Source organism: Triticum urartu, chromosome 6A (genome assembly GCF_056163025.1).
Source record: "Triticum urartu cultivar PI428250 chromosome 6A, HENAU_Tu73, whole genome shotgun sequence".
Classification (NCBI taxonomy): Eukaryota; Viridiplantae; Streptophyta; class Magnoliopsida; order Poales; family Poaceae; genus Triticum; species Triticum urartu.
Genome location: NC_141878.1, coordinates 421152689 through 421171916, shown reverse-complemented (window position 1 = coordinate 421171916; position 19228 = coordinate 421152689).

Sequence of the window (19228 nt, the reverse complement as noted above, 5' to 3'; positions counted from 1 at the left end):
GTCCAATGCTCGACTTGATGTAAATGATCTGCGCCGCAGCCGCCGCCTTGCTGGTCTGAGTGTGGGCTTCAAGAACGAAGCTACTGCAAACAAAGCCAAAAACATCAGCAACTGCCAGAAGAATCTGAACACTGAATTTGAGCATGAAGTCAGAGACCCAACTGCTCCTCCACCACCCGAACTTCCACTTGGAACAATCCAAGCTCTTGCAACTAAGCAGTGCATGATTCCTCCTGAGGAGGTTTCTGAAGATAAGCTGATGGCCAAGGTGGACCATGAATGAAGAACCTAGTTGCTTTAATTGGTCTTGTTATATCAAGATCAATGATGGACTCAGAAAGTGTGTTTACTTTATCTGCATTTGGACTATATTATCTGTTTTTATTAAGAACCTGGGTTGTAAGGAGTTAGACTCCATATTATATGTTTGTGCGTGGAACATCATGCACTATTTATATTATATTTTAAGAGGTCTGAATGGTCAATGGAGTATGTATCTGATGCCTCTTAGCATTATGATTTATCAGTTCACATGGCTGTCATATTTCATCACATCCTATGATTGTTGCCATGTTTCATTGGATTGGATAGAATCTATCCAAGATAATCACTGTCCTACTAATTTGATCAATGAGTAGAAACTGGAACATACTAAATTGGAATGTCAGAGGGATAAATTCCTAGATTAGATGGGATGATGTTAGAGCAAAAATTGAAGAAAGCAATTGTGGCATTATTTGCTTGCAAGAAACTAAGAGAGATTGTTTTGACCAAGCTTACCTCAGAAAATTTTCACCTAGAAGATACAACCAATTTGCATATAATGCCTCTGTTGGCCTATCAGGAGGGATTATTACTATATGGAATGGCAGTCTCTTTATAGGATCTGTTGTCAGCCAAAATACATACAAATCACTCCGAGATTATCATGCAATCTATCTGGGAACATTTTCTACATCAGCAATATTTATGGACCCTGCCACAATGATGATAGAACTGAATTTTTTGATTGGCTGAGCAATATAGATGCCTCTCAGATGGATCATTGGATTTTAATGGGTGATTTCAATCTAATAAGGAGCCCACTTGACAGAAACAGACCAGGAGGAGACACCAATAATATGCTTATATTTAACAGCCTACTCCAACAACAAGATCTTGTGGAAATACCTATCAAGGGTAGGAATTTTACATGGTCAAACATGCAGGACTCTCCACTACTGGAAAAGCTTGACTGGATTTTTACTTCTGCCAACTGGACCCTGACATTCCCAAATACTTTAGCACACCCACTTGCTAGAGTCACATCAGATCATATTCCTATTCACATTCAGATAGGCAGTGATATTCCAAAATCCTCTATATTCAGATTTGAAAATTATTGGCTTGAATTTGATGGGTTCTATGAGACTGTTATTCAATGTTGGAACAGAAATCAACAATTGACAAACTCTGCCAAGGATACTGCTGCCAGGTCCAAATGCCTCAGAATGGGTTTAAAAAAATGGAGCAAAAATCTATCAAAACTTAACACTAATATTTATGCTTGTAACTATGTTCTATCTATGATTGATGGCATTGAGGATCAAAGGAATCTGAGCACTATTGAAGCAAACTTCAGAACTATTATCAAGAACCACATAGCCAAGTTATTGGAAGTCAAAAGATTATATTGGAAATCCAGGTTTAAGATGAGGAGTATTCAGCTTGATGATGAAAATACTGAATTTTTTCATGCCATGGCTACCCAAAGATACAGGAAGAATTTCATAACTTCTCTACAAGATGAAGATGGGACTCCTTTTCAAAATCATGATTACAAGGCTGCCATTATTTGGAAATCATACAACGATAGATTGGGAAAAGCTATCAACCCCCCAATGTTATTCAACCTTGAGGAACTTATTCAGCCTAAAGATCTATCTGAACTTGAGGCCCCTTTTTCCATGGATGAATTTGACCAAGTTATTAAAGACATCCACTCTGACAGAGCACCAGGACCGGATGGGTTTAATGGCTTATTTCTGAAGAAATGTTGGGATATCATCAAACAAGATATTTACACTATGATCTGGGATTTTTTTGAAGGGAACATTGATATTCAGAGCATTAATACTGCTTTTATTACTCTCATCCCAAAGATTACAAACCCTATGGACATGAATGATTTCAGACCCATTTCCTTGGTCAGCTTTCCTCTCAAAATCATCACAAAACTTATGGCCAATAGAGCTCAGAAAATCATTACCTCTGTCATTCATCAGAATCAATATGGTTTCATAAAAGGGAAAAATATCCAAGACTGCTTGGGATTTGGATTTGAATACATTCATCTATGCCATCAGTCTAGAAAACCTATCATCATACTCAAACTTGATTTTGAGAAAGCTTTTGACAAGATTGAATACAATGCAATTATTGCCATGTTGAAAGCTAAGGGATTTGTTCCAAGATGGATAAATTGGGTAACCAATATGCTCAATACTGCATCAACATCTGTCCTGTTAAATGGTGTTGCTGGGAAAAAAATTATATGTAAAAGAGGAGTCAGACAAGGAGATCCTCACTCTCCACTTCTATATATCATTGCTGCTGATCTTCTTCAGTCTATTATTAATGCTGCTTGGGCAAATGGGGAAATCACCCCCCCCACAAATCAGGCATATGGCCTTGACTACCCTATTATTCAATATGCCGATGATACTTTATTGATCATGCCTGCTGATGAAGAGCAACTTAGCCATCTCAAATACCTGCTTAATCTATTCAGTCCACTGGGCTATTTGTTAATTACAGCAAATCATCCATGATCCCAATAAATATGGATCAACAATCAATCAACAATCTTGCAAACTCTTTTGGTTGTAAAGTTGAAAGCCTTCCATTCACCTATCTTGGGCTACCTATGGGCACCACCAAACCCTCTGTTCATGACCTCATCCCAGTTATATCTAGAATTGATAAGAGATTATCAGGGGTTGCCAGGTTCATGAACCATTCTGGGAGACTCACTTATGTCAACTCTGTTGTTGCTTCAATGCCTATATTTTCCATGTGTTCTCTTAAAGTCCATGTCACCATTCTGGACCATGTGGATAAATCAAGCAGAAATTTCCTCTGGTATGGAAATGAAATCAATAAAGGTGGTAAATGCCTGGCCAGCTGGGAGATGGTATGTAAACCCAAACAGCAAGGAGGACTAGGGGTTTTGAATCTTAGAGAACAAAATAAAGCTCTTCTCATAAAGCACTTGTTCAAGTTCTATAACAAAGTGGATGTCCCATGGGTAAAATTAATCTGGGAAGCTCACTACCACAACAATGAGGTCCCTCATTACAACAGAAGCAAAGGATCCTTTTGGTGGAAAGATTGCATGAAAATGTATGACTTTTTCAAGGAAATGACTACTTGTGACATCAAATCTGGTTGCACTAATCTGCTATGGGATGACATATGGAATGGTGATATTAGGAAAACTAAATACCCTGAGCTTCACTCTTTTACCCAAAAGGAAAGCATATCAATCAAAGAAGCCAAGAAACTGGATAACCTTTACAGTCTGTTCCAACTTCCACTCTCCATTCAAGCCCATCAACAATTCCACTTACTACCAGGAGAACTAAACAATATCAGAAACTCAGATGACAAGGACACATGGACCTTCAACCGGGGTAACAATAAGAACATTACAAAGAAGATCTATGGATACCTTATGAATGGTGAAGATGCAGCTGACACATTCAAATGGATATGGAAATCATGTTGTCTTCCAATACATAAATTTTTCTGTTGGCTCATGCTAAATGACAGAATAAATACATGTGATCTTTTGACCAGAAAAAGCATGCACCTGGATTCCACTGTATGTGTTCTATGCAACAATGAAGACTATGAAGACATGACTCATCTTCTATTCACTTTTCCATTTAGTCAAGGTTTCTGGTGGAACATTGGATTTGAATGGAATTCGGATTATTGATGCTAAACACAGATATAAAATTGACCACTTCATGGAAATCATGATTCTTGGTTGCTAGAGCATATGGAACCAAAGGAATGGGATGATCTTTGAAGGGATACCTTACTCAATAAATGGTTGCAAGATTGACTTTGTCAGATATTTCAAAATGACCATGCTGAGGGCTAAACCCACTCTAAAAGAGGGCATGTCCTCATGGATAGACAATATTTAATTCTTCAATAATTTCCTTACTTTCCTCCCCTAGATTGTAACTTCTTGGTTGTCCCCCCAACAACCAATGATTAGGTAATTTGGACACTGTCTTTATAAATGAAAATGACTCACAGTAGGGGATTTACCCTACTGTTCTTTGGTCAAAAAAACTCCAAATTGAAAATAATTTCTAAAAGGATTTTAAATTTGATCCTTTTAAACTTCCAACTCATATTTCATATGCTTTGAAGAAGTAATTTTATCTTCTCTCATGAAAATCATTGAGTTGCTTGAAGTTTATGAATTTGAAATATTTCCAAATGAAATTCAAATCTTTTCAAACCCCTTTTTCATTTAATTTAAATGGAAGAAGTCATGTCATCTTCTCTCTAGGGTTTTGTATCTAAAAAGAATTTGAATTCATGGAGATCACAAATGCAAAAATGGAAGTTTTGGGAAATTCATTTTATTCCCTCTCATTTAACTTTCAAAAGTTTCGAATTCACTCACTTTCAGTCAATCAATCACACAACAATCAAACAAAACTATCTATTTAATATAACATTCCAAAATTTAGAATTTTGGGATGTTACAAACCTACCACCCTTAGAGCATTACTAGTAGAACCCTCAAACCCTCAAACCCTTATAGCAGTTTTAAGGGTTGAGAAGTGCCAGTTTTTGACACTTTTAAGGGTTAAAAAATAGGGGCAAAGACTAGAACCCTCAAACCCAACCCTTAAACTGCTTTAAGGGTTGGATTTGAGGGTTCTAGTCTTTGCCTCAACCCCAACCTTTAAAACTGTCATTTCATATATCACACATTTCATCACATTTCATCATATGACATATCAAAAATTCCATCACATTTGACATAAACAATAATCATTCTAGTTATTATTACAACACCGAATAAAACAATAATCATTCAAATTATTACAACAATGTTTGAGCAAATTACACTAATTGTTCGAATCAAATAGGACATAGAAAAGTAAAACAAAGATACATCATGGGCCAATGCGCCGCCCATCCAACTACCAGTGGTGCTCTACTAGATCATCCCGGAGCCAACCATGAGTGGTTGCATCCTCAATCTCACGATGTGCTTGAAGAAAAGCGTGTATGCGAGAAGGGTTTCTTTCCGGTTGCACACGGGTACCAACATTGTCATAGAAACAAGGGAGGTTTAATCCTCTCTCATCCTCTAGGATCATGTTGTGTAGAATCACACAACATTTCATGATGTTCACCAAGGTTTTTTTGTCCCAAAACCGAGCTGGACCACGAACTATGGCAAACCTTGCTTGCAAAACACAGAAATCTCTCTCAATATCCTTGCGGGCTGCCTCTTGTGCCTTGGTGAAATGAGCCTCTTTTCTTGTTAAGGGCACCCCATTTTTCTCCTTCATGGACTTCATAAGAGTTGCCCATTCGGGATAAATGCCATCGGTGAGATAGTATCCCATTGAGTACTCATTGTCCATGATTTTGTAGTTGCATTGTGGAGCATCCCCAGAAATTAATCTTTTGAACAAAGGAGATCTATTGAGGATATTGATATCATTGAGTGTTCCCGGCAACCCAAAGAATGCATGCCAAATCCATGTGTCCTGAGATGCTACGGCCTCAAGCACAATGGTAGCATCACGGCTTTTACCATAATACATTCCGTGCCATGCCTTTGGGCAATTTTTCCACCTCCAATGCATGCAATCAAGACTACCTAGCATCCCCGACCATCCCCTTTTTTCATTCATTTCCATTAATCTCTTTGTATCTTCCTCGTTTGGTGCCCAAAGATACCGCTCACCGTACAACTGGATGATCAACTTGGCAAACCTATGGACTGACTCCGTGGTTGTATCTTGCCCAATGCGAAGATACTCGTCGGTATAATCCGCGGGTATGCCATAAGTGAGTACCCGTTGCCGCCGATATCTTTTGATATGCACTAAACCCCATGATACTGGCAGCGGATCTACGACGTTTAAAGTAATAGGAGGCGGCCTCACAATCGGTGACAATCTTCACAAACAAACTATGCCGCATTTGGTACCTTCTGTGGAAGAGACAAGGAGGGTATGTAGGTACCTCCGCGAAGTAGTCTTCCATCAAATGCTCGTGTCCGAGAGCGCGGTTCCGGTAGATGGTGACTCACCCCATCTTCGACCCTCTCCTCTGATCCATCAGCTTCACGCAGTTTTCAAATGATTGCACGTCGATGAGGAGGCTCATCATCTCGACGTCGTCGTCTTGCAACAACTCGTCGATGTCCGAATCATCGGATGACGACCAACCCGATGAATCAGACAACGAGTCCATAGCGTTGTTGTTCACCTCCATCTACACAATACAACAAACAATAAATTGTGAGTTCCAACAATGAATCAGAAAGGAAAAAAATAAAACAAAAAGAAAGAAAAGGAGGCATACCTGCGGTGAGCTCGGGGCGGCGGCGCGGCTGCCTCTGGCGCGGCGGCTAGGAGAGCTCGAGGAGGCCTGAGGCCGGCCTGCCTTTGGCCGCTGGGGGGCGGGGGGCCGCTGGGGGGGTGGGAGGCGGCTGAGGGGCGGGGGGCGGGGAACGACGGCTGAGGCGGGTGGCCGGGGGGCGGGGTGCGATGGCTGGGGGAGGTGGAAGAGAGGAGGCGGGGTGGGAGGCCGGGGGGCAGGGCGCGGGGCGGGGCGGGAGGCGGCGGGGAATGGCGGATCCGGCGGCGGGGAGTGTGGCGTAGCCGGCGACGGCCGGCGTGCGTCGAGGGGAGGCGGGGGCCGGCCAGATTGGCGGCGGGCGACGGCTGGCGACTTGGGAGGGAGGAGGCGGGAGGTTGGGGACGGGAAATTTCCCTCCCGCGCGACGGGGTAAGGGAGTGCGGGTTGGGGTCGAGTGCCCCTCTCCAACCCTCACTTCTACAGATTGGAATTGGGTTTGAGGGTTGGACCCTTACTTTTTTTTGAGGGTTTGAGGGTTTAGGGGTTCTAGTTTTTGCGTTTTTTTGTTGCAACCCGGAAAAAAGAAGTTATTTTTGAGGGTTTGAGGGTTTAGGGGTACTACTAGTAATGCTCTTAGAATGAATCTCGTCCTCGAGATTCGGAGAGGCTAGCAAGAAATAGGTTAGGTTTGGGGTCTTCTCAAAATCCACCGATCGTCTCCGGGGGTCTCTGGTGCTACCACCCTTAGGAGCATTGTTACATTCCACTAAAACTCATGTACTCCATCCTTATTCTTGACAGTGTCAATATTCTTAGATCCTCGGGAAAATTCTTTCTATGGGCTCTTCCGGCAGTGGCATAACCTTTTCCTCAATTCTTCTGTCCTTTCATCTCGGTAAGGTTTACTCCGAGACTGGGTCTTCTTAGCTAACGGGTCTGGCGCCAATACTAAACAACTATCGATATCTCATGGTGCTCATCAAACAATTTGACTGGGTCCATGCAGAAAACGGGTCTGGGCTTGAACCTCACCGTATGACCTACGGTTGGCAACAACTGCCTTGTACAAGGGGAAAATTTGGCATACGATTCTAAGGTTCAAACAAGGTTTTGTTCGTCATCGCTCTACTATGGGAAAGTCACTCAGATTTACCATCCCATATAGCAAGGCGAATAATAAGAGTAAGTCGGTATGGTGATCAATCCATCCCGCACCCAAATCATTACCTTGTATATGGTTTAGCGAATCTCGCATTCTAACACTTGCCAAACAAACATCTATCGTTTCTTCACAACTCTCAGGTTTTGCGTAAACTCCTATAAGATCGTCTGTTGATAAAGTCATATCTTCTTCCAGGGTTTTTCCTTTAGCAAGAGTGTGCTTGCTTCTTGGCAGCTCCTGGGGCCTGTGGGTTATGGCCCATCTCATCACTTGCAAACCTTGAAATCATCATAGGGCCAACTGACCATTACCCCAACACCCAGCTTCCCAGCATTCTTAAATCCATCCAGTAGTACTGTCTCCCTTCCTTCTATTGGTGCCAAACTAAAATGTGATTACTCAAACTCACCATGAAGTTATAATTGCTCCATATTACCAACATTCTACCACTTTTATATCCAATAGTAATTCATCCCTTCATACTCTTGGGGTATCGCACATATCGAGATAAAACTCGTACTTATTTTGTCTGAAGTCCACTCTATGGAATATCATTCTCCTTTACAGAGGTTAAGTGTCCTCACAGGGTACTACCAGCCTTGAAATGCACGAATTCATCAATAGACCATATTTCTCATATCCTCGAAAATGGTCAAAATCTTTCTTCATAGAGTAACAACTAATAAAATTCAAATAGTACCCACGATACTAACTTTATTGATCCTCCAATTATTACAACCTCCTACATTTCCATTACATTTCTCAACTCAACACCTCAATATAAAGGAAATGTTCCCACTGCTACTACTATATTTCTCACTGACACAACTAATTATCACAAGTCTCCTTCTCCTTGGGACAATCTCTGGCAAAGTGCGCTGCTTCATTACAACGAAAACATATTACTTCTGACAAGTCTCGAGGTTTCCTAATGATTACATAGCCTCCTTGGGTCCTCGGCTTCCTTTTTTGGGCAACTGCTGAAGTAGTGCCCTGACTCCTTGCACCTGAAACAGGTGATATGACTCAGGTCCTTCCTGGTATCCAATCTACTTCTCTTCCTGGACTTTTCCATTCCAATCAGGGCTTCTATTTCCTGTGGGTCATACTCTACTTCCTCTGTCGGGAATTCTACTAGATCCCCATTCAGACAATTTTGGGAGATGTGTCCTTCTTCTCCTCATGAATAGCATGACTTAGTGCATGGTTTAATTGGGTCTTCTTTGGGTGTGTCCTCCACCTCTTCCTTCACCACAGGTTCTTCTAAAATTTCCATGAGGGCTCCTTTCATTGCTTCTTTCTTCTGCTATACGGTTCTTTGTACCATGGGGTAAATGTGACACTGAGCACGGTAGTGGGTAGTTCCTTCACACAAGAAACAAGTAATTTGCCTAGTTGGGCATTCTTCAGCTGGATGACTTCCTTCGCAATTAGGGAATTCATCCTTGTGTTCTTTATGGTTGTGTCTTATTTCTCCACAAAGCTTGCATGCACAATGCTTCTTCATATCATTTCCATAAGGCTTCAATTTCTGGGACACAAGACGAGACTTTAGCAGAGTCAACTTAAATTTTGGGGCTGCGTTCCAAACTTATGGATTTCAACATCCTTGGCATGAGCCATGGTCCTACTATTCTTCAGTTCCTGTCGAACCTCCGGTATGTCAAGGTTTTGCTCCTCCAGCTTGGCTACTTTCAGCTTCTGGGTCCCGAGTTTTTCACAAAACACTTCTTTGTCAAATACGGCTTCCTGAAGGTCCATAAAAAATTTCATCATGTAATACTCCAGATCCTGGTGATACACCAGCTAAGGTTAAAACTGCATCCTTTGCTGTCAGATGCCCCATCAGCCTTCTTGTCATCCAATCCTTCCAAAGAAATGCATGCTTAACTCACCACGATGGCAATAGCATAAGAGGCCGATAACACCATGGTTAATATCTCCTTCCTTAGGGTTTTCCTGACAAAAACTTTGAGTTTTAACGCTCCATGTTCCTATCTTTCTCCGACACACCTTGATCTCCGTTATCGGCAACTTCAATAGTCAGACAAATTCCATATGGGTAACTTTCCAAGGTCATACCACTCTGGAAATTCTCCAGAGCCTTCAAATTATCCTAGTCTTCGGAGTCTTCAATGGTTGTAGTTTCCATTGTTATAATGCACGGTAAAATCCTCTTCATTCTGAAGTGGTCTTCGTTGTGCGATATCTTGTACTTCTTGGAGTGGTCTCATTAGTCGAATCTTCGTGTGGTCAAAGGGGAAAGGGAGGTATAGTCTAACTAAAAGGGAATATTTGAATAAGCTCAAAAGAGAAGAGAGGTAACAGATCTTTTGAAAAAGAACTTGTAGAGAAAAGCTTTCCTATGGGCTTGCCAGTTTCTAGGGGTCACATCCTACAGTCAACATGTGCTCTGATACCATCTTGTAGCGACCCGATCTCAGACGGTCAAGTCTCTGTGCTTAAGTGTCATCCATGGATCGATGTGATGCCCCCAAATCGATCGTACACTAATCATACATCCAAACGTGTACGATCAAGATCAGGGACTCACGGGAAGATATCACAACACAACTCTACAAATAAAATAAATTATACAAGCATCATATTACAAGCCAGGGGCCTCGAAGGCTCGAATAAAAGAACTCGATCATAGACGAGTCAGCGGAAGCAACAAAATCTGAGTACAGACATAAGTTAAACAAGTTTGCCTTAAGAAGGCTATCACAAACTGGGATACAGATCGAAAGAGGCGCAGGCCTCCTGCCTGGGATCCTCCTAACTACTCCTGGTCGTCGTCAGCGGGATGCACGTAGTAGTAGGCACCTCCCGAGTAGTAGTAGTCATCATCAATGGTAGCGTCTGGCTCCTGGACTCCAACGTCTGGTCGCAGCAATCGGATATAGGAAAGGGGAAAAGAGGGAGCAAAGCAACCGTGAGTACTCATCCAAAGTACTCGCAAGCAAGGAGCTACAATACATATGTATGCATTGGTATCAAATGGAATAAGGGTATCATTTGTGGACTGAACTGCAGAATGCCAGAATAAGAGGGGGGTAGCTAGTCCTTTCGAAGACTACGCTTCTGGTAACCTCCATCTTGCAGCAGGAGAAGAGAGTAGATGGTAAGTTCACCAAGTAGTACCGTGTAGCAAAAACCTAACCGATGATCCTCCCCTCGTCGCCCTGTGAGAGAGCGATCACCGGTTGTATCTGGCACTTGGAAGGCTGTGTTTTAAATAAGTATCCGGTTCTAGTTGTCATAAGGTCAAGGTACAACTCCAAGTCGTCCTGTTACCGAAGATCACGACTATTCGAATAGATTAACTTCCCTGCAGGGGTGCACCACAATTCCCAACACGCTCGATCCCCTTTGTCCGGACACACTTTTCTGGGTCATGCCCGACCTCGGAAGATCAACATGTCGTAGCCCTACCTAGGCACAACAGAGAGGTCAGCACGCCGGTCTAAATCCTATGGCGCAGGGGTCTGGGCCCATCGCCCATTGCACACCTGCACGTTGCGTATGCGGCCGGAAGCAGAACTAGCCCCCTTAAAACAAGAGCAGGCTTACGGTCCAATCCAGCGCGCACCGCTCAGTCGCTGATGTCACGAAGGCTTCGGCTGATACCACAATGTCGAGTGCCCATAACTGTCCCCGCATAGATGGTTAGTGCGTATAGGCCAGTGGCCAGACTTAAATCAAATACCAAGATCTCGTTAAACGTGTTATCTTCAAATAACCACGAATGCCGACCAGGGCCAGGCCCACCTCTCTCCCAGGTGGTCTCAACCTGCCCTGTCGCTTCGCCACAAAGATCCACACAGAGGGCCGTCGGGAAAGTATGTCCTTCCAGCCCCCAATTCGTGAATCAACCGCGGGTACTCCTCGAGCCAACCCGACTTTAGTCATCACATGTATCATGTATAAAGTATATAGTATATACCCGTGATCACCTCCCGAGTGATCACGGCCCGACAGTATAGCATGGTAGAGGGACAAGAATGTAGGGCCACTGATGATAAACTAGCATCCTATACTAAGCATTAGGATTGCAGGTAAGGTATCAACGGTAGTAGCAAGGACAGGCTATGCATCAGGATAGGATTAACGGAAAGCAGTAACATGCTACACTACTCTAATGCAAGCAGTATAGAGAAGAGTAGGCGATATCTGGTGATTAATGGGGGGGGGGCTTGCCTAATTGCTCTGGCAAGAGAGAGGGGTCATCAACTCTGTAGTCCTACTGGGTAGCAGCGGCGTCGGTCTCGGTGTCTAGCGGAAGAAGAGGGGGAAGAAACAATGATACAGTGCAAACAGATGCATAACGATGCATGTCAAAGCAAAGCGTGATGCTAGGCGTGCCCTAACATGGTATGAGGTGATACCAGTGAAGGGGGAAAACATCCGGGAAAGTATCCCCGGAGCTACGCGTTTTCGGGCAGAGGAGCCGGAGGGGGAAAGTTGCGAGTTGGATATGTTAGGGGTGTGTGGCGGACGAACGGGCTGCGCATCTGGATTCGTCTCGTCGTTCTGAGCAACTTTCATGTTGAAAATAATTTAATCCGAGTTATGGATTAAAAGATATGATTTTCTAAAGATTTTATTAGTTTCTAGAATTTAATTAATTATTTAATTTAATTCAAAATTGGATTTATGACATCAGCATGATGTCATGCTGACATCAGCAGTCAACAGGGTTGACCGGTCAACCTGACCAGTGGGTTCCACTGGTCAGTGACACATTTTAATTAAACATATTTATTAACTTAATTAGGATTAATTAGGGGGTGGGCCCACTATCATTGACTAATCAATTAGCTAATTAACTAACTAGGTTAATTAGATAACTAATGTTTAATTAGTTTAATTAGTTGTTTCGTTTAGTCTAATCAAAATTAATTAAGTTGATTAATTCTTTAATTATTATTATTATTTTAATTAATTCCCTTTTTTAACAGAAACGTTCTGGGCGTGGGGCCCATCTGTCATAGGTCCCAGGGGCCAATCGGGCAAACGGGCGTGCGGGCGCACGGGTGTGGTGCCCGTGCCCGAGTCCAACCACGGGCGCGGCCGCGAAGAGGCCGGCCGGCCGGTGCTGCGCCCTGCAGCGGCGAGCCGAGGCAGTGGCCGGACGTGGGAGGACGGCGCGTGTGCGCGGCAAACGGTGGGGAGAGCGGCCACGGGGTGGGCGCGGCCTGGCGCCAGCGCGGGCGGCGGAGGCAGAGCAGGGACGACTCGGGGGGGGGGGCAGCGGGGCGGGCGCTGGGGCACGTAGGGAGGTGGCGGTGGCCGGAGCGCGCAGCAAGGCGAGGTCAGAGGCGAGCGGGCGCGGCAGCAGCGCAATAGCATACGCACGCGCGGGGGTGGGGGGGAGGCGATGCGCCAGCGGCGATGGTCGAGCATGGGCCGCAGGGGGCCGCGGCGCGTGTGTGCGCGGGTGGCGGCCGGAGCATGACCGGCGGAGGGAAGGGGGCAGTAGGTGCGGGCGGCGCCGGTGGCAGAAGGAAAATGGGGAAAGGAGATGGGGGGCTTGCTCACGCGGGGAGTAGGGCACGGGGCAGCGGGGCTCGTGGGGGTTGACGGGGACGACGGCGATGGGGAGGCAGACCGGCGGAGGAGCTCCGGCGTCGAGCGGCGGGGCGGCGTCGGCAGGGGTGCGGCATCGGGCGGCGGGGTCGGGGCATCACGCCCCGATCCAGATCCAGCGGGGGTGGGGGGGAGTGGGTGCGAGGAGTGGGTGGGGTGTCGGTGGGATTTTCCTCGAGTTGGGGGGGGGGGTATGGAGGAGGGCATGGGGCGCCGGCTGGGCCGGCCTAATTGGCCCCGAGGCCATCTGGGCCGTGGCCTAGCGGGGAGGGGGTTCTCTTTTATCTTCTTTTATTTGTTTTCTGCTTTTATCTTTTCTTATTTTCTTTTCTGTTTTATTTATTTTAGTTAGCAAAACAGCTTTACAAAAATATAAACCTACTCCTAAATTAGCATAATAACATAGGCCACCTACTCCAAAAAGTTTGGTGATTATATAAACTAGATTAACATTTGTTTAGTATTTAAAAGCATTTAAAATAATTGTTTTGCTGCTGTTTTACTCATCTCATATTATTTAAACATTTTATAAAGGTGTGGTTTCTCCACCAATATTTAATATGGATTATTTGGCTCACTCCGAACATTTTAGTTTTAATATTTGAAAACTTTTATTGTTTGCTTGATTTTTGAATTTGAATTAGAATCGGTTTCGAACTAACATGAGATTAGCAACAGTAATCGAAGTGACGTGGCGTCATTAGCAAAGAATTACTGTAGCTTAAATATCCGGGCATCACAATTCTCCTCCACTACAAGAAATATCGTCCCGAGATTTAAGAGGTAGTGGAAGGGGGAAGGTTTGGTAACAAATCTAGCGGGTCTTCTCGGTCTTGGCTGTTCTTCTCGAAGAAGTTAATCCCTTTCGTTGCTGTCTTCAATTCTCTGCTTCAGGTCATCATGATGAAGTTGGAATCCTTTCTTCGAGAACTCCATCGTACTTACGATAGAATAAGGCAGGGTTATTCCAGGAGAACGGACCTCTGCAAGGTTGATTATCTGGTAGCTAACATCAGGGAAGGTGGCGAAAAGTAACTCTCGAACTGAAACTTAAGAAAATATCGAGAGCAAAGAAAGAAGGTACCATGATGAGTTTCAAGCAGGTAGGCAATCGTTCGATGCCTGAAACAAAGTGAAAAAGGGGTCTAGAGCAATGGGAATAATTTTTGTGTCTGATACCAGAATTGACGATTTTTCGGAAGGTGGCCTATGTATTACCCATGAGGACACGTGCGAGGAGTATCTTTGGGAACAGGGGGTGTACAGGAGAGTCAGGTTTCGATCCTGTGGAACTGTGGGTTACGGGCCCACCATGTGGATTAAAAGAAGGAAGGGCGGTGACGTCTTGCACGATCATGAAAGCAAGGCATGTCAGAGGATAGTCTGTCGGTTATGTCGGCAACAACATCGGTACCAAGGGCAAGGGACGAAGAGAACCAATTTCCTGCTCGTTGAACGAGGCGGACCAATAGGCAAAGTTCTCATCCATCGGTGGTTACCGGAATGTCATCAACAATAGTAGCAGGGTCTTGCTGACAGAATTGTACACCGAGGGGGGTTACATAAGCAAGAGAATATTACTGCTTATACCATATAGATCACAAGAAAGGTTAAACCAAACAATGGAAAGGAAATATGATTATCAGATTAAACAGAACAATGGAAAGGAAAATGTGTTTAAACACATATTTCAACGGTATATCCTTCCAAGGACAAGCAGAGCATGATATCCATGTCAGGATATAATGTAGAAAACTCTTTAGGTAGGGGAGAGAAATTTCATGACATTACCCATACAGCGGTGTTTGGATAATTGAGAAGGAAACATTTAGCATTGGGCTTCAAATGTTCCTGTTGAAAATCGGAGTACCATAGACATGCTTCGAGATAGCAGTGATATGGTATTCAAGCAGAGGTCAGACTTTGGGATACACAAAGGATCCATCAGGATCAACTCATATAATAAGTCTTTGAATTTTCCTCATGGAAGAATGGATAACCTTGCTAAAAAGGAAACTATACCAATAGGTCCTCTGGCCAAGGGTGTTAAGCAAAGACACCACCTTACCGGGTTATGTAGATACCAATGTTATGACTCTTGGAAATATGTCCCAACCATCATATCTGACCGAGATTCAGTTCCGCTTGGTGTCAGGATACCTCAGACATCAGGATGCCTGAGAAGAGAAGGTGCAACACAATTTGACGAGATGACACTATGAGATTCTCGGAAATGATATATGGAAGCGAGTTCCGAAACACGAGTTCATCATTAAACCAAGGAGAGAATGAGGAGGTGGCTGATGGACTCAGCGACAATTTATCAAGATTTCCAACAAGATGGATTTCCATAATTATGTGAACAAGGAGATAACCATTGTCGGATCAAAAGATATAATGATGTATGTTCGAGGAAAACATCCATAATTTAAACATTGGTTGACAGGTGCACCCGAAATATGGGATGGGTTGCACGATAAATGTTAGAACGGCGACTCAATGATCAAAAGAATTAAAATGAATCAGTCGACCATTCACTTCAAAGCAATAGGGTTGCTAAAAGTTTTGAATTCACACATCATAGTTGAATTGCCGGTATTCTGGTTAGAAACAACACGGGGACCAAGAAAGAATGGTGATGGTGAGAAGTATCACTATACCAAGAATTCTTAAGAGGTGGAGTAATTCTCACAATATCCTTGACATAAAAGATGGTAATACTCCAAGGTAGAACATAACATAAGCTGGTTAGCAAGGAGCTCCATAACATGATCAAGTTTGTGATGGAAGGAAGGTAAGGATGTTGTCGATGGTAACTCAAATTACCAAGGAATGAGGATGGCACTTATCATCAAGAATTCAATTGATATCCTGGAAGGAGTCAAAATGTTGATGATGATCATGACAATTTGTTGTCGAGAGGATCCACGAAGAAGCAATTGATCGGCGACTGCATCAAGCAAAAGGACTAATGCAGCAAAAGATTATTGGAACTACGGATACATCACCAACTAGGAATCAAGCTTGCCGTTCGAGGTGAAATGATAAGACAAGGAAGATCGACATAAGCTTAGCTCATCGTCGAAAGTTGTGCTCCGGGAAGAAGGACCAGGTAGCACAGTTAAAAGTTTGCACGATAATGATATAGCTGATAAGGCTAGGAATGACTTGAAGGATTATTAAACTCGTAAGCAACAAGAATTACTTTGAGTTATTGAATCGGAGTGCGGAATCGATTCACTTATTGGTGTTCTCGAGTGACTAATAACTCAGAACCTAGGGGAATCCGAGATCGGTGAGAAGCAATACTAGATGAAGACTTGCAGGAAGCAACACAGTTCTCGAGATACCAGAGGTTAATACTCGAGGAAGATCAAAAATAGAGGTTGTGGAGATGTATCAATCAACAAAAGACAAGTGCTTTAACTTGTTTGAGAAATGGAATCAAGGAGAAAATGTGGTCGGGACCACGATTGCAAATGATCAATACATAGATACCAGATGATTTCATATCAAGAAAATATGTATTATTACAAGAAGCTTCTATGATAGGATCTACATCGTGTCCATGGGCATGAACACAAGTTCAAGGTCGACTCCCACTTCTTTAATGCATAACCTTTCATTCACTTCTCGCCTTCGACGATGTTGTGGTGTTAACAGTTTATCTGCCATAACACCAGTAGAGTATGACCCGTAGTAGTTTCCAGGTTCACAAAGATTAGTAAAATGCATATGTGCAACCCATCGGGGCCTCTTAGGAACATATACCACAAACTTCAGGAGCAATTATCACCAGCTCAAAAGTAGAGCATGGTTGACAAAGTAGAGGATACAATTTTTCTAAGGCATTATATACCCGTGGAAAGGCTCACAAGGTTATTGAATATGAAGGACGATGTCGGATGAAATCCAACTATGGATCGGGTGATCCACAACGGAGCTGATGTGAGTATCGGTACTCAATCAGAGGAAGAAAGAATGCACGGGCATCATATTATAGAACATCTGAATAATTCAATGCTTAGATAACAAAGGAATTATGATTTCCAATACAAAGGATCAGAAGCAGACGCTCTGATCAAGGATGGATAAGTTGGATAGACCAGAGGCACAATTGACGACAAATAGTTTGGTCGAGAACCAGCTCATGTTCAAAATGACGTCTGAGCTGGAAAGACACTTTAGAAAGGTTGATTGATGATTGTGTGCATTCGCACACATGTTGAATCAATAGGATCAAAATGATGGTGCCAAAAGATACTAGTGAATATTGCTAGTGATATGGGAGCATCCATAGAAGCATACAAGTATTTGCAGAGCAATAGTTAGAAGAGGATGCTCAAAAGGTCGGATAGTATTTTAGAGTATCTTATGAAGCATACAAACAACTGGGGATGAACAGATACTCAATAAGTGCGAGAAATTTTCAATAGGGGTATTCATGTTCTAAAGAACTGCAAGGTAGTAAGCTTAAAGGATTTTTGGAACAACGGAGAGCAATTGAGGGCATCTTGTAATAACAAGAGCAACTGAGGATGAAGGTATGAACGAAAATTGTAGGTAGTTATCCATAAGGGTTGACGGTCGAAGGGGAATTGCAAATGCGATGAACACAAGTTCTCGGGTTAACAACGGAGAGTATCTTCGGATTCCCCTGGTGCAGCAGACGATCATCTGTAATAAGGGGCTCTCCGGGAGAAAGTATTATCGAAAACCTAGAGTCTGAGTTAGTAAAATCGTTTAACCCGAATAGAAGAGATGTCAGAGTCCCAGAGTATAGGTCGAGGAACAAAAGATCCTACTACCACCCAATGGCAACGTGTGCCCGTAAGACACACAACCATGTTAGTAAATGTTTTGTATTGACTAGACTCGACTTCGGCCAAGGAGTATGGAAGGGGGATTCATACAGGCAGTCGGCTCTGATACCAACTTATGACGCCCCCAATTCGACCGTACACTAATCATACACGCAAACGTGTACGATCAAGATTAGGGACTCACGGGAAGATATCACAACACAACTCTACAAATAAAATAAGTCATACAAGCATCATATTACAAGCCAGGGTCCTCGAAAGCTCGAATACAAGAACTCGGTCATAGACGAGTCAGTGGAAGCAACAAAATCTGAGTACAGACATAAGTTAAACAAGTTTGCCTTAATAAGGCTAGCACAAACTGGGATACCGATCGAAAGAGGCGCAGGCCTCCTGCCTGGGATCCTCCTAACTACTCCTAGTCGTCGTCAGCGGGCTGCACGTAGTAGTAGGTGAAGGAAATATGCCCTAGAGGCAATAATAAAGTTATTATTTATTTCCATATATCATGATAAATGTTTATTATTCATGCTAGAATTGTATTAAACGGAAACATAATACATGTGTGAATACATAGACAAACAGAGTGTCACTAGTATGCCTCTACTTGACTAGCTCGTTAATCAAAGATGGTTGTGTTTCCTAACCATGAACAAAGAGTTGTTATTTGATTAACGAGGTCACATCATTAGTTGAATGATCTGATTGACATGACCCATTCCATTAGCTTAGCACCCGATCGTTTAGTATGTTGCTATTGCTTTCTTCATGACTTATACATGTTCCTATGACCATGAGATTATGCAACTCCCGTTTGCCGGAGGAACACTTTGTGTGCTACCAAACGTCACAACGTAATTGGGTGATTATAAAGGAGCTCTACAGGTGTCTCCAAAGGTACATGTTGGGTTGGCATATTTCGAGATTAGGATTTGTCACTCCGATTATCGGAGAGGTATCTCTGGGCCCTCTCGGTAATGCACATCACTTAAGCCTTGCAAGCATTGCAACTAATGAGTTAGTTGCGGGATGATGTATTACAGAATGA